Source organism: Pleurodeles waltl, chromosome 12 (assembly GCF_031143425.1).
Source record: "Pleurodeles waltl isolate 20211129_DDA chromosome 12, aPleWal1.hap1.20221129, whole genome shotgun sequence".
NCBI lineage: Eukaryota > Metazoa > Chordata > Amphibia > Caudata > Salamandridae > Pleurodeles > Pleurodeles waltl.
In genome coordinates, this window is record NC_090451.1 from 124,119,319 (window position 1) to 124,137,005 (window position 17,687).

General features: G+C 43.0%; 4 non-coding genes across 4 annotated transcripts; all 4 read right to left on the reverse strand.

Annotated features, from left to right (window-relative positions):
• Window positions 1–4,122: 4,122 nt before the first annotated feature.
• On the reverse strand, window positions 4,123–4,204 carry TRNAL-UAG (transfer RNA leucine (anticodon UAG)). Its single transcript has one exon. It is a non-coding gene; the product is annotated as a tRNA-Leu (tRNA).
• Window positions 4,205–8,324: 4,120 nt separating this feature from the next.
• Window positions 8,325–8,406, reverse strand: TRNAL-UAG (transfer RNA leucine (anticodon UAG)). Its single transcript has one exon. It is a non-coding gene; the product is annotated as a tRNA-Leu (tRNA).
• A 4,122-nt stretch (window positions 8,407–12,528) lies between these two features.
• On the reverse strand, window positions 12,529–12,610 carry TRNAL-UAG (transfer RNA leucine (anticodon UAG)). Its single transcript has one exon. It is a non-coding gene; the product is annotated as a tRNA-Leu (tRNA).
• Window positions 12,611–16,730: 4,120 nt separating this feature from the next.
• On the reverse strand, window positions 16,731–16,812 carry TRNAL-UAG (transfer RNA leucine (anticodon UAG)). The gene has a single exon. It is a non-coding gene; the product is annotated as a tRNA-Leu (tRNA).
• Window positions 16,813–17,687: the final 875 nt, after the last annotated feature.

A 17,687-nucleotide genomic window follows, 5' to 3' on the forward strand; every position in this document is an offset into this window, starting at 1 on the left:
TTCAGCTTTCTGTGTGTCTGTGCACTTCATGAGCACCGAAACCCTGCGTCTTGGCACTCAGTGTGGAAAGTCGAGTCGATAAACCGTTTAAAGGACATGATTACAATGTCGGGAGGGTGATGTGGTAATTGAAGGTTATCTCTCTTACTCAGTCACTGCACAAGTCTTCTCCCACCTGCTCGGACCTAGTGCAATCACCTTAAAAGACAACACTCTCCGAGCAATGACTTCCAACCAAGGTATAAGCACCTGCTCTACATAGGCAATGTGACTCCATAATTTTCTAATGAAACAAGTGTTCATACTGGTGGGCTCATTTCTTAGGGTGGGATCTAATGAATGAGCAGTTCATTCAAAAATAACCGAGGAGTTGCACGTATTCATGACATCAGCGCTATTGCCGCACCCAGTCTCCCCAACATACTGTTTAGCTTTCCAGTGACGTCATGTCTTGTGTGGCCTATTCACATTCCGCTGTTAATATTTTTTAGCCAACAGAATTCCACACTTCCCGGTCTTTGAGCTCACATTGAAAAGGCACAAGTCCCAAAATGCAACCGGGTGCTGTTTAAAACTCCAGCACTGGTGGGCGGTGCCCCAGGTGACATGGGGCCCACCTGGATGCTCTGACTGCCTTTCACGTGACAGTCACAGACACACACAGGACAGAGGTTCAAAAGCTATTCTGAAAGAAGTAAGCACAACAGGCCCACGTGAAACTAAACTTTTTAAATAGATGATTTTTGTTTCTATTGACCGGGTTCTCACTCGTTCTGCGCGCCAAGTCAAATGTAAATGAGCCTCGCAATAAAAATGCACAGAGGATGGTAAAATTCACTTCACTCTGCGCTCGTTGATGCTGAGAGCATGGTTGTCAGCCCGCACGCTTGTTATTTTGATGTGGAATTACTTGATTGCTTTGTGATAATTTTCATTACTCCGAATTGGAAGCTCCCCTACCCCAGTAATAACGTTTGAGGTATTGCCTCCCTACCACACCAACAAGGCCACCCTCTGACCAAGTCCTTTGCCTCTCTTCAGAACTACCATAAGGCCCTCCATGCACTAGGAACTTTTTGCTTGACGACCATGTAAGCGTCCTTGGAATATTGATATTTAGAAGTAACAATGTTTGTTTATTTTAACTAACTGACCTTTTTAGGGTCTCGCTTGATAGACTCTGTAGTATTCAGTAAAGGGCTTGGAGCCCGCATGTCTCTCACCATTTTTTTATTTATGTGGCACTCTTCTTTACAGTTTCCTAATTCATCAAGGCATGTCTTGCATAATTTCCGTTCCTCTCTGTAGAGCAGCGACCAAGCGTTGATTGATTCAGCTTAATCAGTGCCTGACCGCTGCTCCCCACCTGATCAAGGTACTATTTTTTCCTTTTACCTTCTAGTGCCCTGCAAACAGAAGGCTTGTGACTGGCAAAAACATGACCAGCAGGTCAACCAAAACTGTTAAGTTTTAAATTTAAATCGAACTTTCTTTTATTTTGCCAAATCGTCTTTTCCCACGTTCCACGCATGTTTTCTTTTGTTTTTGTTCGTGGGCGCTCTTCTCAAAAGATGACGATTAGCTTGTTTAAAATATTGCAAAACAACAGTGTTTCTTTATTATGTGTAAATTCTGAAATTATGCTTTGACACATAATCCTGCGGTACACTTCAATCCACCCCACTCCAATGTGCCCCACTACAATCCACCCCCATCCAGACCACTTCACCCACACTAATCCACCTCACTCCAGTCCAAATCACTCACCCGAATCCAATCCACTCTAACTCATCCCACTCCAACCCTCTCCAGCCACCCCTATCAAATCTGTCTCACTCCAATTTGCCCCACTCTAATAAAAAACAATCTGCACCACTCCAAAACAATCTGTCCTACTCCGATCCAAAACAATCTGACCCACTCCAATCTGCCCGACTCCACTTCAAAACAATCTCCCCTACTCCAATTCAAAACAATCTACCCCACTGCAATCTTCTGCACTCCAATCCAAAACAAACTACCACACTGCAATGTAAAAAAATCTGCCATACTGCAATCGAAAACAATCTGTCACACCCCAGGCAGTGGTGGCTGGTGCACTTTGAAAGGAGGGGGTGGGAGGGAACAATAGTTCATCTGAAGCTAAGTGAAGAAACTGGAATAAAATAGTGCATTTTAACCCCTTCGCTGCCAGGCCTTTTCCCCCTCAGGTGCCAGGCATTTTTGTTGGCTATTTGGGGCAGGACGCGCTTAGGCCATCATACATTTTTGTCCACATAAGCTACCCACGCCAAATTTGTGTCCTTTTTTTTGCAACATCCTAGGGATTCTAGAGGTACCCAGACTTTGTGGGTTCCCCTGAAGGAGACCAAGAAATTAGCCAAAATACAGTAAAAATTTATTTTTTTAAAAATAAATGGAAAAAAGGGCTGGAGAAGAAGGCTTGTGGTTTTTGTCCCTGAAATTGGCATCCACAAAGGGTTTGCAGTGCTAAAATCACCAGCTTCCCAGCTTTCAGGGACAGGCAGACTTGAATCAGAAAACCCAATTTTTCAACTCAATTTTGGCATTTTACTGGGACATACCCCATTTTTACGATTTTGTGTGCTTTTAGCCTCCTTCCAGTCAGTGACAGAAATGGGTGTGAAACCAATGCTGGATCCCAGTAACCTAAACATTTGTGAAAAGAAGACAACATTCTGAATTCAGCAATGGGTAACTTGTGTAGATCTTACAAGGGTTTCCTACAGAAAATAACAACTGAACTAAAAAAAAATATTGAAATTGAGGTGAAAAAAACAGCCATTTTTCTCTACGTTTTACTCTGTAACTTTTTTCTGCAATGTCAGAATTTTGAAAGCAATATACTGTTACGTCTGCTGGACTCTTCTGGTTGCGGGGATATATTGGGCTTGTAGGTTCATCAAGAACCCTAGGTATCCAGAGAAAATAAATGAGCTGCACCTTGCAGTGGGTTTTCTTTCTATACCGGGTATACAGCAATTAATTTGCCGAAGTATAAAGAGTGAAAAATAGGTATCAAGAAAACCTTTCTATTTCCAAAATGGGCACAAGATAAGGTGTTGAGGAGCAGTGGTTATTTGCACATCTCTGAATTCTGGGGTGCCCACACTAGCATGCGAATTAAAGGGCATTTCTCATGTAGACGTCTTTTTTACACACTGTCTTATATTTGGAAGGAAAAAATGTAGATAAAGACAAGGGGCAGTATCACTTGTTTTGCTATTCTATGTTTCCTCAAGTCTCCCGATAAAAATGGTACCGCACTTGTGTGGGTAGGCCTAGCGCCTGCGACAGGAAGTGCCCCAAAACACAACGTGGACACATACAATTTTCCCAAGGAAAACCAAAACCTATGTAAAAGACATTGTCATTTGCAACGCCAATAGCTCTAACTCTCCCAAATGTGAGACCTTTCGCATTGCAAATGCTTGTTTTTTTGTGCAGACAAGTATTCGTGGAGCCTGCTTTGGTTCTTAAGACCTCAGACCTAAAGCAAAGCTTAGACAGAAACATAGCAATGTGCCCTTTGCACACAGTTAGAGATACAACTACATGGAGTTATATATAGGTGTGCACGGCCATTGTGCACAATTCTGTTGTGATATAAAGTTTCGGTATGGGTTATTGAGAGTTCGTAGTTATGGCCGAGTGGCTACGGTGATGAGCTTGAAATTCATTGGGGGTTCCTTGCGCAGGTTCGAATCCTGCCGAGTACGTCACTTGTTTATTTTAAACCTGATATTTAAAATAACTGTGAAGAACACATTTACCAACTTTATTTGGGAAGATAGATAATTTGCTTTAAATCTTTATTTAACAGAGGTTCGATTTTATTTTGCAGAGAGAAGAGCGGGGTGACCGCGTGGGGAGAACAAATTATTTGTTAAACCTTCCATTTGAAGGTGATCTAAGCAGAATGAAGGAAAACAACAGCAGCGCCCATCAGCCGATTTCTTGGGAGTCCACGGTTTAGGAGTTTACTTAGAAGGAGACTGTAAAAGAGTTTTAAAATTAGGGACCTATTGGTAGAGTCACTGTGCATGCAAATTGAAGGGGCAGGAGGGAGATGCGTCATTAAGATCTGATAAAATCCATCTCTGGCAGCGGTGGGATTCGAACCCACGCCTCCAAAGAGACTGGAGCCTAAATCCAGCGCCTTAGACCGCTCGGCCACGCTACCTTCAGTTTTCTGTGTGTCTGTGCACTTCATGAGCACCGAAACCCTGCGTCTTGGCACTCAGTGTGGAAAGTCGAGTCGATAAACCGTTTAAAGGACATGATTACAATGTCGGGAGGGTGATGTGGTAATTGAAGGTTATCTCTCTTACTCAGTCACTGCACAAGTCTTCTCCCACCTGCTCGGACCTAGTGCAATCACCTTAAAAGACAACACTCTCCGAGCAATGACTTCCAACCAAGGTATAAGCACCTGCTCTACATAGGCAATGTGACTCCATCATTTTCTAATGAAACAAGTGTTTATACTGGTGGGGTCATTTCTTTGGGTGGGATCTAATGAATGAGCAGTTCATTCAAAAATAACCGAGGAGTTGCACGTATTCATGACATTAGCCCTATTGCCGCACCCAGTATCCCCAACATACTGTTTAGCTTTCCAGTGACGTCATGTCTTGTGTGGCCTATTCACATTCCGCTGTTAATATTTTTTAGCCAACAGAATTCCACACTTCCCGGTCTTTGAGCTCACATTGAAAAGGCACAAGTCCCAAAATGCAACCGGGTGCTGTTTAAAACTCCAGCACTGGTGGGCGGAGCTCCAGGTGACATGGGGCCCACCTGGATGCTCTGACTGCCTTTCACGTGACAGTCACAGACACACACAGGACAGAGGTTCAAAAGCTATTCTGAAAGAAGTAAGCACAACAGGCCCACGTGAAACTAAACTTTTTAAATAGATGATTTTTGTTTCTATTGACCGGGTTCTCACTCGTTCTGCGCGCCAAGTCAAATGTAAATGAGCCTCGCAATAAAAATGCACAGAGGATGGTAAAATTCACTTCACTCTGCGCTCGTTGATGCTGAGAGCATGGTTGTCAGCCCGCACGCTTGTTATTTTGATGTGGAATTACTTGATTGCTTTGTGATAATTTTCATTACTCCGAATTGGAAGCTCCCCTACCCCAGTAATAACGTTTGAGGTATTACCTCCCTACCACACCAACAAGGCCACCCTCTGACCAAGTCCTTTGCCTCTCTTCAGAACTACCATAAGGCCCTCCATGCACTAGGAACTTTTTGCTTGACGACCATGTAGGCGTCCTTGGAATATTGATATTTAGAAGTAACAATGTTTGTTTATTTTAACTTACTGACCTTTTTAGGGTCTCGCTTGATAGACTCTGTAGTATTCAGTAAAGTGCTTGGAGCCCGCATGTCTCTCACCATTTTTTTATTTATGTGGCACTCTTCTTTACAGTTTCTTAATTCATCAAGGCATGTCTTGCATCATTTCCGTTCCTCTCTGTAGAGCAGCGACCAAGCGTTGATTGATTCAGCTTAATCAGTGCCTGACCGCTGCTCCCCACCTGATCAAGGTACTATTTTTTCCTTTTACCTTCTAGTGCCCTGCAAACAGAAGGCTTGTGACTGGCAAAAACATGACCAGCAGGTCAACCAAAACTGTTAAATTTTAAATTTAAATCGAACTTTCTTTTATTTTGCCAAATCGTCTTTTCCCACGTTCCACGCATGTTTTCTTTTGTTTTTGTTCGTGGGCGCTCTTCTCAAAAGATGACGATTAGCTTGTTTAAGATATTGCAAAACAACAGTGTTTCTTTATTATGTGTAAATTCTGAAATTATGCTTTGACACATAATCCTGCGGAATACTTCAATCCACCCCACTCCAATCTGCCCCACTACAATCCACCCCCATCCAGACCACTTCACCCACACTAATCCACCTCACTCCAGTCCAAATCACTCACCCGAATCCAATCCACTCTAACTCATCCCACTCCAACCCTCTCCAGCCACCCCTATCAAATCTGTCTCACTCCAATTTGCCCCACTCTAATAAAAAACAATCTGCACCACTCCAAAACAATCTGTCCTACTCCGATCCAAAACAATCTGACCCACTCCAATCTGCCCGACTCCACTTCAAAACAATCTCCCCTACTCCAATTCAAAACAATCTACCCCACTGCAATCTTCTGCACTCCAATCCAAAACAAACTACCACACTGCAATCCAAAACAATCTGCCATACTGCAATCGAAAACAATCTGTCCCACCCCAGGCAATGGTGGCTGGTGCACTTTGAAAGGAGGGGGTGGGAGGGAACAATAGTTAATCTGAAGCTAAGTGAAGAAATTGGAATAAAATAGTGCATTTTAACCCCTTCGCTGCCAGGCCTTTTCCCCCTCAGGTGCCAGGCATTTTTTTGGCTATTTGGGGCAGGACGCGCTTAGGCCATCATACATTTTTGTCCACATAAGCTACCCACGCCAAATTTGTGTCCTTTTTTTGCAACATCCTAGGGATTCTAGAGGTACCCAGACTTTGTGGGTTCCCCTGAAGGAGACCAAGAAATTAGCCAAAATACAGTAAAAATGTATTTTTAAAAAAATAAATGGAAAAAAGGGCTGGAGAAGAAGGCTTGTGGTTTTTGTCCCTGAAATTGGCATCCACAAAGGGTTTGCAGTGCTAAAATCACCAGCATCCCAGCTTTCAGGGACAGGCAGACTTGAATCAGAAAACCCAATTTTTCAACTCAATTTTGGCATTTTACTGGGACATACCCCATTTTTACGATTTTGTGTGCTTTTAGCCTCCTTCCAGTCAGTGACAGAAATGGGTGTGAAACCAATGCTGGATCCCAGTAACCTAAACATTTGTGAAAAGAAGACAACATTCTGAATTCAGCAATGGGTAACTTGTGTAGATCTTACAACGGTTTCCTACAGAAAATAACAACTGAACTAAAAAAAAATATTGAAATTGAGGTGAAAAAAACAGCCATTTTTCTCTACGTTTTACTCTGTAACTTTTTTCTGCAATGTCAGAATTTTGAAAGCAATATACCGTTACGTCTGCTGGACTCTTCTGGTTGCGGGGATATATTGGGCTTGTAGGTTCATCAAGAACCCTAGGTATCCAGAGAAAATAAATGAGCTGCACCTTGCAGTGGGTTTTCTTTCTATACCGGGTATACAGCAATTAATTTGCCGAAGTATAAAGAGTGAAAAATAGGTATCAAGAAAACCTTTCTATTTCCAAAATGGGCACAAGATAAGGTGTTGAGGAGCAGTGGTTATTTGCACATCTCTGAATTCTGGGGTGCCCACACTAGCATGCGAATTAAAGGGCATTTCTCATGTAGACGTCTTTTTTACACACTGTCTTATATTTGGAAGGAAAAAATGTAGATAAAGACAAGGGGCAGTAACACTTGTTTTGCTATTCTATGTTTCCTCAAGTCTCCCGATAAAAATGGTACCGCACTTGTGTGGGTAGGCCTACCGCCCGCGACAGGAAGTGCCCCAAAACACAACGTGGACACATACAATTTTCCCAAGGAAAACCAAAACCTAGGTAAAAGACATTGTCATTTGCAACGCCAATAGCTCTAACTCTCCCAAATGTGAGACCTTTCGCATTGCAAATGCTTGTTTTTTTGTGCAGACAAGTATTCGTGGAGCCTGCTTTGGTTCTTAAGACCTCAGACCTAAAGCAAAGCTTAGACAGAAACATAGCAATGTGCCCTTTGCACACAGTTAGAGATACAACTACATGGAGTTATATATAGGTGTGCACGGCCATTGTGCACAATTCTGTTGTGATATAAAGTTTCGGTATGGGTTATTGAGAGCTCGTAGTTATGGCCGAGTGGCTAAGGTGATGAGCTTGAAATTCATTGGGGGTTCCTTGCGCAGGTTCGAATCCTGCCGAGTACGTCACTTGTTTATTTTAAACCTGATATTTAAAATAACTGTGAAGAACACATTTACCAACTTTATTTGGGAAGATAGATAATTTGCTTTAAATCTTTATTTAACAGAGGTTCGATTTTATTTTGCAGAGAGAAGAGCGGGGTGACCGCGTGGGGAGAACAAATTATTTGTTAAACCTTCCATTTGAAGGTGATCTAAGCAGAATGAAGGAAAACAACAGCAGCGCCCATCAGCCGATTTCTTGGGAGTCCACGGTTTAGGAGTTTACTTAGAAGGAGACTGTAAAAGAGTTTTAAAATTAGGGACCTATTGGTAGAGTCACTGTGCATGCAAATTGAAGGGGCAGGAGGGAGATGCGTCATTAAGATCTGTTAAAATCCATCTCTGGCAGCGGTGGGATTCGAACCCACGCCTCCAAAGAGACTGGAGCCTAAATCCAGCGCCTTAGACCGCTCGGCCACGCTACCTTCAGCTTTCTGTGTGTCTGTGCACTTCATGAGCACCGAAACCCTGCGTCTTGGCACTCAGTGTGGAAAGTCGAGTCGATAAACCGTTTAAAGGACATGATTACAATGTCGGGAGGGTGATGTGGTAATTGAAGGTTATCTCTCTTACTCAGTCACTGCACAAGTCTTCTCCCACCTGCTCGGACCTAGTGCAATCACCTTAAAAGACAACACTCTCCGAGCAATGACTTCCAACCAAGGTATAAGCACCTGCTCTACATAGGCAATGTGACTCCATCATTTTCTAATGAAACAAGTGTTCATACTGGTGGGCTCATTTCTTAGGGTGGGATCTAATGAATGAGCAGTTCATTCAAAAATAACCGAGGAGTTGCACGTATTCATGACATCAGCGCTATTGCCGCACCCAGTCTCCCCAACATACTGTTTAGCTTTCCAGTGACGTCATGTCTTGTGTGGCCTATTCACATTCCGCTGTTAATATTTTTTAGCCAACAGAATTCCACACTTCCCGGTCTTTGAGCTCACATTGAAAAGGCACAAGTCCCAAAATGCAACCGGGTGCTGTTTAAAACTCCAGCACTGGTGGGCGGTGCCCCAGGTGACATGGGGCCCACCTGGATGCTCTGACTGCCTTTCACGTGACAGTCACAGACACACACAGGACAGAGGTTCAAAAGCTATTCTGAAAGAAGTAAGCACAACAGGCCCACGTGAAACTAAACTTTTTAAATAGATGATTTTTGTTTCTATTGACCGGGTTCTCACTCGTTCTGCGCGCCAAGTCAAATGTAAATGAGCCTCGCAATAAAAATGCACAGAGGATGGTAAAATTCACTTCACTCTGCGCTCGTTGATGCTGAGAGCATGGTTGTCAGCCCGCACGCTTGTTATTTTGATGTGGAATTACTTGATTGCTTTGTGATAATTTTCATTACTCCGAATTGGAAGCTCCCCTACCCCAGTAATAACGTTTGAGGTATTGCCTCCCTACCACACCAACAAGGCCACCCTCTGACCAAGTCCTTTGCCTCTCTTCAGAACTACCATAAGGCCCTCCATGAACTAGGAACTTTTTGCTTGACGACCATGTAAGCGTCCTTGGAATATTGATATTTAGAAGTAACAATGTTTGTTTATTTTAACTAACTGACCTTTTTAGGGTCTCGCTTGATAGACTCTGTAGTATTCAGTAAAGGGCTTGGAGCCCGCATGTCTCTCACCATTTTTTTATTTATGTGGCACTCTTCTTTACAGTTTCCTAATTCATCAAGGCATGTCTTGCATAATTTCCGTTCCTCTCTGTAGAGCAGCGACCAAGCGTTGATTGATTCAGCTTAATCAGTGCCTGACCGCTGCTCCCCACCTGATCAAGGTACTATTTTTTCCTTTTACCTTCTAGTGCCCTGCAAACAGAAGGCTTGTGACTGGCAAAAACATGACCAGCAGGTCAACCAAAACTGTTAAGTTTTAAATTTAAATCGAACTTTCTTTTATTTTGCCAAATCGTCTTTTCCCACGTTCCACGCATGTTTTCTTTTGTTTTTGTTCGTGGGCGCTCTTCTCAAAAGATGACGATTAGCTTGTTTAAAATATTGCAAAACAACAGTGTTTCTTTATTATGTGTAAATTCTGAAATTATGCTTTGACACATAATCCTGCGGTACACTTCAATCCACCCCACTCCAATCTGCCCCACTACAATCCACCCCCATCCAGACCACTTCACCCACACTAATCCACCTCACTCCAGTCCAAATCACTCACCCGAATCCAATCCACTCTAACTCATCCCACTCCAACCCTCTCCAGCCACCCCTATCAAATCTGTCTCACTCCAATTTGCCCCACTCTAATAAAAAACAATCTGCACCACTCCAAAACAATCTGTCCTACTCCGATCCAAAACAATCTGACCCACTCCAATCTGCCCGACTCCACTTCAAAACAATCTCCCCTACTCCAATTCAAAACAATCTACCCCACTGCAATCTTCTGCACTCCAATCCAAAACAAACTACCACACTGCAATGTAAAAAAATCTGCCATACTGCAATCGAAAACAATCTGTCACACCCCAGGCAGTGGTGGCTGGTGCACTTTGAAAGGAGGGGGTGGGAGGGAACAATAGTTCATCTGAAGCTAAGTGAAGAAATTGGAATAAAATAGTGCATTTTAACCCCTTCGCTGCCAGGCCTTTTCCCCCTCAGGTGCCAGGCATTTTTGTTGGCTATTTGGGGCAGGACGCGCTTAGGCCATCATACATTTTTGTCCACATAAGCTACCCACGCCAAATTTGTGTCCTTTTTTTTGCAACATCCTAGGGATTCTAGAGGTACCCAGACTTTGTGGGTTCCCCTGAAGGAGACCAAGAAATTAGCCAAAATACAGTAAAAATTTATTTTTTTAAAAATAAATGGAAAAAAGGGCTGGAGAAGAAGGCTTGTGGTTTTTGTCCCTGAAATTGGCATCCACAAAGGGTTTGCAGTGCTAAAATCACCAGCTTCCCAGCTTTCAGGGACAGGCAGACTTGAATCAGAAAACCCAATTTTTCAACTCAATTTTGGCATTTTACTGGGACATACCCCATTTTTACGATTTTGTGTGCTTTTAGCCTCCTTCCAGTCAGTGACAGAAATGGGTGTGAAACCAATGCTGGATCCCAGTAACCTAAACATTTGTGAAAAGAAGACAACATTCTGAATTCAGCAATGGGTAACTTGTGTAGATCTTACAAGGGTTTCCTACAGAAAATAACAACTGAACTAAAAAAAAATATTGAAATTGAGGTGAAAAAAACAGCCATTTTTCTCTACGTTTTACTCTGTAACTTTTTTCTGCAATGTCAGAATTTTGAAAGCAATATACTGTTACGTCTGCTGGACTCTTCTGGTTGCGGGGATATATTGGGCTTGTAGGTTCATCAAGAACCCTAGGTATCCAGAGAAAATAAATGAGCTGCACCTTGCAGTGGGTTTTCTTTCTATACCGGGTATACAGCAATTAATTTGCCGAAGTATAAAGAGTGAAAAATAGGTATCAAGAAAACCTTTCTATTTCCAAAATGGGCACAAGATAAGGTGTTGAGGAGCAGTGGTTATTTGCACATCTCTGAATTCTGGGGTGCCCACACTAGCATGCGAATTAAAGGGCATTTCTCATGTAGACGTCTTTTTTACACACTGTCTTATATTTGGAAGGAAAAAATGTAGATAAAGACAAGGGGCAGTATCACTTGTTTTGCTATTCTATGTTTCCTCAAGTCTCCCGATAAAAATGGTACCGCACTTGTGTGGGTAGGCCTAGCGCCTGCGACAGGAAGTGCCCCAAAACACAACGTGGACACATACAATTTTCCCAAGGAAAACCAAAACCTATGTAAAAGACATTGTCATTTGCAACGCCAATAGCTCTAACTCTCCCAAATGTGAGACCTTTCGCATTGCAAATGCTTGTTTTTTTGTGCAGACAAGTATTCGTGGAGCCTGCTTTGGTTCTTAAGACCTCAGACCTAAAGCAAAGCTTAGACAGAAACATAGCAATGTGCCCTTTGCACACAGTTAGAGATACAACTACATGGAGTTATATATAGGTGTGCACGGCCATTGTGCACACTTCTGTTGTGATATAAAGTTTCGGTATGGGTTATTGAGAGTTCGTAGTTATGGCCGAGTGGCTACGGTGATGAGCTTGAAATTCATTGGGGGTTCCTTGCGCAGGTTCGAATCCTGCCGAGTACGTCACTTGTTTATTTTAAACCTGATATTTAAAATAACTGTGAAGAACACATTTACCAACTTTATTTGGGAAGATAGATAATTTGCTTTAAATCTTTATTTAACAGAGGTTCGATTTTATTTTGCAGAGAGAAGAGCGGGGTGACCGCGTGGGGAGAACAAATTATTTGTTAAACCTTCCATTTGAAGGTGATCTAAGCAGAATGAAGGAAAACAACAGCAGCGCCCATCAGCCGATTTCTTGGGAGTCCACGGTTTAGGAGTTTACTTAGAAGGAGACTGTAAAAGAGTTTTAAAATTAGGGACCTATTGGTAGAGTCACTGTGCATGCAAATTGAAGGGGCAGGAGGGAGATGCGTCATTAAGATCTGTTAAAATCCATCTCTGGCAGCGGTGGGATTCGAACCCACGCCTCCAAAGAGACTGGAGCCTAAATCCAGCGCCTTAGACCGCTCGGCCACGCTACCTTCAGCTTTCTGTGTGTCTGTGCACTTCATGAGCACCGAAACCCTGCGTCTTGGCACTCAGTGTGGAAAGTCGAGTCGATAAACCGTTTAAAGGACATGATTACAATGTCGGGAGGGTGATGTGGTAATTGAAGGTTATCTCTCTTACTCAGTCACTGCACAAGTCTTCTCCCACCTGCTCGGACCTAGTGCAATCACCTTAAAAGACAACACTCTCCGAGCAATGACTTCCAACCAAGGTATAAGCACCTGCTCTACATAGGCAATGTGACTCCATCATTTTCTAATGAAACAAGTGTTTATACTGGTGGGGTCATTTCTTTGGGTGGGATCTAATGAATGAGCAGTTCATTCAAAAATAACCGAGGAGTTGCACGTATTCATGACATTAGCCCTATTGCCGCACCCAGTATCCCCAACATACTGTTTAGCTTTCCAGTGACGTCATGTCTTGTGTGGCCTATTCACATTCCGCTGTTAATATTTTTTAGCCAACAGAATTCCACACTTCCCGGTCTTTGAGCTCACATTGAAAAGGCACAAGTCCCAAAATGCAACCGGGTGCTGTTTAAAACTCCAGCACTGGTGGGCGGTGCCCCAGGTGACATGGGGCCCACCTGGATGCTCTGACTGCCTTTCACGTGACAGTCACAGACACACACAGGACAGAGGTTCAAAAGCTATTCTGAAAGAAGTAAGCACAACAGGCCCACGTGAAACTAAACTTTTTAAATAGATGATTTTTGTTTCTATTGACCGGGTTCTCACTCGTTCTGCGCGCCAAGTCAAATGTAAATGAGCCTCGCAATAAAAATGCACAGAGGATGGTAAAATTCACTTCACTCTGCGCTCGTTGATGCTGAGAGCATGGTTGTCAGCCCGCACGCTTGTTATTTTGATGTGGAATTACTTGATTGCTTTGTGATAATTTTCATTACTCCGAATTGGAAGCTCCCCTACCCCAGTAATAACGTTTGAGGTATTGCTTCCCTACCACACCAACAAGGCCACCCTCTGACCAAGTCCTTTGCCTCTCTTCAGAACTACCATAAGGCCCTCCATGCACTAGGAACTTTTTGCTTGACGACCATGTAGGCGTCCTTGGAATATTGATATTTAGAAGTAACAATGTTTGTTTATTTTAACTTACTGACCTTTTTAGGGTCTCGCTTGATAGACTCTGTAGTATTCAGTAAAGTGCTTGGAGCCCGCATGTCTCTCACCATTTTTTTATTTATGTGGCACTCTTCTTTACAGTTTCTTAATTCATCAAGGCATGTCTTGCATCATTTCCGTTCCTCTCTGTAGAGCAGCGACCAAGCGTTGATTGATTCAGCTTAATCAGTGCCTGACCGCTGCTCCCCACCTGATCAAGGTACTATTTTTTCCTTTTACCTTCTAGTGCCCTGCAAACAGAAGGCTTGTGACTGGCAAAAACATGACCAGCAGGTCAACCAAAACTGTTAAGTTTTAAATTTAAATCGAACTTTCTTTTATTTTGCCAAATCGTCTTTTCCCACGTTCCACGCATGTTTTCTTTTGTTTTTGTTCGTGGGCGCTCTTCTCAAAAGATGACGATTAGCTTGTTTAAGATATTGCAAAACAACAGTGTTTCTTTATTATGTGTAAATTCTGAAATTATGCTTTGACACATAATCCTGCGGAATACTTCAATCCACCCCACTCCAATCTGCCCCACTACAATCCACCCCCATCCAGACCACTTCACCCACACTAATCCACCTCACTCCAGTCCAAATCACTCACCCGAATCCAATCCACTCTAACTCATCCCACTCCAACCCTCTCCAGCCACCCCTATCAAATCTGTCTCACTCCAATTTGCCCCACTCTAATAAAAAACAATCTGCACCACTCCAAAACAATCTGTCCTACTCCGATCCAAAACAATCTGACCCACTCCAATCTGCCCGACTCCACTTCAAAACAATCTCCCCTACTCCAATTCAAAACAATCTACCCCACTGCAATCTTCTGCACTCCAATCCAAAACAAACTACCACACTGCAATCCAAAACAATCTGCCATACTGCAATCGAAAACAATCTGTCCCACCCCAGGCAATGGTGGCTGGTGCACTTTGAAAGGAGGGGGTGGGAGGGAACAATAGTTAATCTGAAGCTAAGTGAAGAAATTGGAATAAAATAGTGCATTTTAACCCCTTCGCTGCCAGGCCTTTTCCCCCTCAGGTGCCAGGCATTTTTTTGGCTATTTGGGGCAGGACGCGCTTAGGCCATCATACATTTTTGTCCACATAAGCTACCCACGCCAAATTTGTGTCCTTTTTTTGCAACATCCTAGGGATTCTAGAGGTACCCAGACTTTGTGGGTTCCCCTGAAGGAGACCAAGAAATTAGCCAAAATACAGTAAAAATGTATTTTTAAAAAAATAAATGGAAAAAAGGGCTGGAGAAGAAGGCTTGTGGTTTTTGTCCCTGAAATTGGCATCCACAAAGGGTTTGCAGTGCTAAAATCACCAGCATCCCAGCTTTCAGGGACAGGCAGACTTGAATCAGAAAACCCAATTTTTCAACTCAATTTTGGCATTTTACTGGGACATACCCCATTTTTACGATTTTGTGTGCTTTTAGCCTCCTTCCAGTCAGTGACAGAAATGGGTGTGAAACCAATGCTGGATCCCAGTAACCTAAACATTTGTGAAAAGAAGACAACATTCTGAATTCAGCAATGGGTAACTTGTGTAGATCTTACAACGGTTTCCTACAGAAAATAACAACTGAACTAAAAAAAAATATTGAAATTGAGGTGAAAAAAACAGCCATTTTTCTCTACGTTTTACTCTGTAACTTTTTTCTGCAATGTCAGAATTTTGAAAGCAATATACCGTTACGTCTGCTGGACTCTTCTGGTTGCGGGGATATATTGGGCTTGTAGGTTCATCAAGAACCCTAGGTATCCAGAGAAAATAAATGAGCTGCACCTTGCAGTGGGTTTTCTTTCTATACCGGGTATACAGCAATTAATTTGCCGAAGTATAAAGAGTGAAAAATAGGTATCAAGAAAACCTTTCTATTTCCAAAATGGGCACAAGATAAGGTGTTGAGGAGCAGTGGTTATTTGCACATCTCTGAATTCTGGGGTGCCCACACTAGCATGCGAATTAAAGGGCATTTCTCATGTAGACGTCTTTTTTACACACTGTCTTATATTTGGAAGGAAAAAATGTAGATAAAGACAAGGGGCAGTAACACTTGTTTTGCTATTCTATGTTTCCTCAAGTCTCCCGATAAAAATGGTACCGCACTTGTGTGGGTAGGCCTACCGCCCGCGACAGGAAGTGCCCCAAAACACAACGTGGACACATACAATTTTCCCAAGGAAAACCAAAACCTAGGTAAAAGACATTGTCATTTGCAACGCCAATAGCTCTAACTCTCCCAAATGTGAGACCTTTCGCATTGCAAATGCTTGTTTTTTTGTGCAGACAAGTATTCGTGGAGCCTGCTTTGGTTCTTAAGACCTCAGACCTAAAGCAAAGCTTAGACAGAAACATAGCAATGTGCCCTTTGCACACAGTTAGAGATACAACTACATGGAGTTATATATAGGTGTGCACGGCCATTGTGCACAATTCTGTTGTGATATAAAGTTTCGGTATGGGTTATTGAGAGCTCGTAGTTATGGCCGAGTGGCTAAGGTGATGAGCTTGAAATTCATTGGGGGTTCCTTGCGCAGGTTCGAATCCTGCCGAGTACGTCACTTGTTTATTTTAAACCTGATATTTAAAATAACTGTGAAGAACACATTTACCAACTTTATTTGGGAAGATAGATAATTTGCTTTAAATCTTTATTTAACAGAGGTTCGATTTTATTTTGCAGAGAGAAGAGCGGGGTGACCGCGTGGGGAGAACAAATTATTTGTTAAACCTTCCATTTGAAGGTGATCTAAGCAGAATGAAGGAAAACAACAGCAGCGCCCATCAGCCGATTTCTTGGGAGTCCACGGTTTAGGAGTTTACTTAGAAGGAGACTGTAAAAGAGTTTTAAAATTAGGGACCTATTGGTAGAGTCACTGTGCATGCAAATTGAAGGGGCAGGAGGGAGATGCGTCATTAAGATCTGTTAAAATCCATCTCTGGCAGCGGTGGGATTCGAACCCACGCCTCCAAAGAGACTGGAGCCTAAATCCAGCGCCTTAGACCGCTCGGCCACGCTACCTTCAGCTTTCTGTGTGTCTGTGCACTTCATGAGCACCGAAACCCTGCGTCTTGGCACTCAGTGTGGAAAGTCGAGTCGATAAACCGTTTAAAGGACATGATTACAATGTCGGGAGGGTGATGTGGTAATTGAAGGTTATCTCTCTTACTCAGTCACTGCACAAGTCTTCTCCCACCTGCTCGGACCTAGTGCAATCACCTTAAAAGACAACACTCTCCGAGCAATGACTTCCAACCAAGGTATAAGCACCTGCTCTACATAGGCAATGTGACTCCATCATTTTCTAATGAAACAAATGTTCATACTGGTGGGCTCATTTCTTAGGGTGGGATCTAATGAATGAGCAGTTCATTCAAAAATAACCGAGGAGTTGCACGTATTCATGACATCAGCGCTATTGCCGCACCCAGTCTCCCCAACATACTGTTTAGCTTTCCAGTGACGTCATGTCTTGTGTGGCCTATTCACATTCCGCTGTTAATATTTTTTAGCCAACAGAATTCCACACTTCCCGGTCTTTGAGCTCACATTGAAAAGGCACAAGTCCCAAAATGCAACCCGGTGCTGTTTAAAACTCCAGCACTGGTGGGCGGTGCCCCAGGTGACATGGGGCCCACCTGGATGCTCTGACTGCCTTTCACGTGACAGTCACAGACACACACAGGACAGAGGTTCAAAAGCTATTCTGAAAGAAGTAAGCACAACAGGCCCACGTGAAACTAAACTTTTTAAATAGATGATTTTTGTTTCTATTGACCGGGTTCTCACTCGTTCTGCGCGCCAAGTCAAATGTAAATGAGCCTCGCAATAAAAATGCACAGAGGATGGTAAAATTCACTTCACTCTGCGCTCGTTGATGCTGAGAGCATGGTTGT